At 37.2% G+C, this 3830-nt stretch overlaps 1 pseudogene; it reads right to left on the minus strand.

The window, feature by feature from the left end:
• Window positions 1-1338: 1338 nt before the first annotated feature.
• LOC123940707 lies at window positions 1339-2163 on the minus strand (annotated as a pseudogene).
• Window positions 2164-3830: the final 1667 nt, after the last annotated feature.

A 3830-nucleotide genomic window follows, 5' to 3' on the forward strand; every position in this document is an offset into this window, starting at 1 on the left:
CGGAGAAAGACAACTATCATATGATCTCCCTGATATGAGGACATGGAGAAGCAACATGGGGGGGTAGGGGGATAGGAGAAGAATAAATGAAACAAGATGGGATTGGGAGGGAGACAAACCATAAATGACTCTTAATCTCACAAAACAAACTGGGGGTTGCTGGGGGGAGGTGGGATTGGGAGAGGGGGAGCGGGCTGTGTGTGTTAGTATGTGAGAGAGATATACAGAGGCAAAAAACAAAAACAAAAACAAAAAAACAGAGAGGAAGAATCTTAAACTTCTTTTCCAGTTTGAAGTGAACTAACAATGTAGTAGTATATCTTTATGTTGAGGGCCTTTATTTGATAAGCCGTATCATTCAGGGGCTCCCCTTCATCCTGACTGCATACTTGCTCTTGTTAGCAGCTATATATATATATTTTTTTCTCCTTTAAAATTTTCACTTTTTTTCCAGCATGCTAACATCATTGCCAATGGGAAGGAAAGTGGCCTATTTCAAATACTCTCTTAAAAATTGCTTTTGAATTGTGCTGCCTCACATTTTTCTTGACATTTTATAGAATTCATTAATAACTTGGCTGTCTCCTTACATCATTCTGACTTATATTTATAGACACAACTTGTAGTCCTTTGTAGACAGAACTGTATTTTAAACAAGAAAAATAAATGTGTAAAAAAAACAATTTCTGATTAGAGGCCCCGATACTGTTTAGCTATAAGGTGACTACTTGCTCTAAACCTCTTGATGTAAGGGTGTCTTGTTAGAACATAAGATGAAATAACAATAAGGAAGTTTATACTTTGTTGGTTATATGTTTGTTTTTGTTTATTTGAATTTATCCTGAATTTATTTTAATTTATCCTTTGGAAATATTCTTACTTCTAACTATTTATTGCTTTTAATGTGAATATATTTTATATTTATGAAAGACAAACTTCTATTTAGCATCACTAACACTTCCTCAAAATGATGAGCATCCAAAAGGCCCTGACAGGCTTGTATCTTTGAGATGAATGATTTGAGAGTATTTTTCCCTCTATCAGAAATTATAAATAGTTTAAATTGTTGATAAGATAATCTATTTTTGTGTCAATATTTCCATATCACAGTTTCACTTTATTTTTTAAGCTGGTGATACTTTATTATACAGAGAAATTGGCAAAGGACGGCTTCATTTTTGTCAAACAATCTCCACCAAAACTGTCTAGTGATTCATCTGCTGAAGCAGTTAACATAATAAAATAGTTGGTATTTACTGAGTCCTTGCAATATTGCAGAGCTATTAAACTAGATGCAAATGCCACCATAAAAACGGGAATTTTCATTAGGACCCAGACTTAGCAAAGGCCCCCCTTCAAAGACTCAAACTTGCACAGACTGAGGACTCCCATTTCTAGAAGTTCAGAAACCTCCTTTCTTACCTCGAGAATGTCCATCATCCTCCTCAACTTCTGATCTCTCCAGTTCTAGTAAAAAACCAGAAACTTTAAGAGGTTCAAATTAAGGCCATCTTGTTTAGTGAGTTCTTTAATTCTCCCTGGTGTTCCTACATCCAGGTACACCATATACTTCTCCAGCAACTTTACCTGTTCCTGGGTTTTTCTGTGTTTTGCAAATAATTTCATAACTTTGCTGTCTCCTCTGAATGCTAATGAGCCCCAAGGCCCAGAGAGCAGAGCTGCATATGATCAGCATCAGGGCCAATTTCTTCACATTATGGTTTTTCTGAAGATTTACCCACTTAGGGCAGATTTCTTTTAGGTACGATGAAAGACTATGAGTCAAATCATTGGTCTTGAGGAAACAGGGACATGATAGGTTAAGTTCTTCTAATTGAATCTCTGGGCAATTGGCTGCTGTAATAGTCCTTCATAAGTTTCTACAGGTCTTCGGGGGTCCCTGGTTTGGGCTCTGATTTTGAAAGAACATCAGTAATTTTCTTCTTCTGCTCCTTGTCCTGGTGTCATCTCCTTTTGTTTCCTTTGGTTGTACCAGGAAACATTTTTAGGCTGTTTGGTTTTCTTTGACATTGCAGGAGCTGGAGCTGTCTCCTGCTGCATTATTTCTGGACCTCCTCCTCCTCTACTATCTGATGCTTCTGAGCTGCCAGCTGCTCCTGAGGGCTGGTTCTCCCACCACTCATCTACAAGATCGTCCGCCATCTCCAGGCGGGACTATTGTGAATGGACCACCAAGGGAAAGTGGACAATGGCAGGTATTCTCCCTGCCTCCAAGCCCAGAGACCAGCATTGGCAGCCAGCACAAGGAGCCTCTCCTCAGATGAGGTCACCTCTGCCCACAGTTTCAATTAAACTGCAACATTTTTTTTTTTAAAGATTTATTTATTTGACAGATAGAGATCACAAGTAGGCAGAGAGGCAGGCAGAGAGAGAGAGAGAGGGGAGGAAGCAGGCTCCCAGCCAAGCAGAGAGCCCGACGCGGGGCTCGATCCCAGAACCCTGGGATCATGACCTGAGCTGAAGGCAGAGGCTTTAACCCGCTGAGCCACCCAGGCGCCCCTAAACTGCAACATTTTAGTAGGTGACTTTTAGGTAAAAGAAACATCGAGGAAGTAATTGGCAAATGATTCCCCATAAGTTTTCAAATATTCTCCTACCCATTTAAATGAAAGGAGACTGCGTCGTACCTTACAAAATCTCTAACTTCCATTAGTAAAATATTGTTGTCCTCTGCAAATACTGTGCTACTGCCCAGAGACTAAGATAATGAAAGCATTACCATAGAAAAGCTGACATTATATTTATCACAGAGAGTATACAGATATTGAGTGTAATGGTGTTGGTTCTAAATAGTTTTTTTAATTCTGTTTTTCACTTCTCTATTAGCATTATAATGCTACAAGAAGAAAAGAAGAATCTGACAGCTACATTATGGAGTTATGCAAATTACTTACCACAAACTAAGCTAAATAGCAGACACCTTTATACAAGGGGAAAATGTTCCTAAGCAGGTGCACCAGAATTCTTTCATGACTGTCAAAAACCAAACCCTGCCAACTCTTTCTTGAATTAATTTAGAATAATTTCCTCCAAATATAGAAGTCTTCATTTAGACTATCAACTTAGAGTGGTCTTCAAAATGCCAAGCAAACATTCTTTATTATACTTCTTATCTGATTGTATGCAAACAATTAACTGAAAAGAAATTCCTTCCACAGTTTGTTTCAAAGATTTTTAGTGTTAGCCATTTAACAATGTTTGAGTTCCAACAGTTTTTTTTTTTTTTTTCTTTCCTCTTCAATCACTATTTGGCTATCTCGCACTTGTGTATTAAAAAAAGTTAGTATCTACTTCTAATTTATTGTGTTCTTCTTCAGCATGCACCCTGGCCTTATAATATGATACAAAATATTAGACTTCATCGATTTCCATTGTAATCATAGCCATTGTGTAGCCTTCATTGTTACATTTGTCATTTGCTTTCAATTTTCTTCTAGGTAAATAATGACAATATTTCCTTTTTTTTTTTTTTTAATAAGTTCTCAATAAAAGGCAACCTTGTGCTTTTCTAACAGGCCTATTCAAGCTCGACTTGTTTAACCAACCCTTTAAAAGTTAATGTAAACTAATTTGACTGATAAAATATACTTTGTTTCAAGATAAAACATACTTTGTCCAGGATTTTGACTGCTTTTTCATTCTGGTAGTAGAATTGAAGGAGAATGATCACTGCCCATTAGAAATTTGTTTAAAAGAAAGAGCTCAGATGTCTTTCAACAAAAGAATGTATAATGAAGATGTGGTCCATATATACAATGGAATCACCCAGCCATCAGAAATGATGAATCCCCAACTTTTATATCAACATG

The sequence above is a fragment of the Meles meles genome, chromosome 4 (assembly GCF_922984935.1).
Source record: "Meles meles chromosome 4, mMelMel3.1 paternal haplotype, whole genome shotgun sequence".
NCBI classification, from domain to species: domain Eukaryota; kingdom Metazoa; phylum Chordata; class Mammalia; order Carnivora; family Mustelidae; genus Meles; species Meles meles.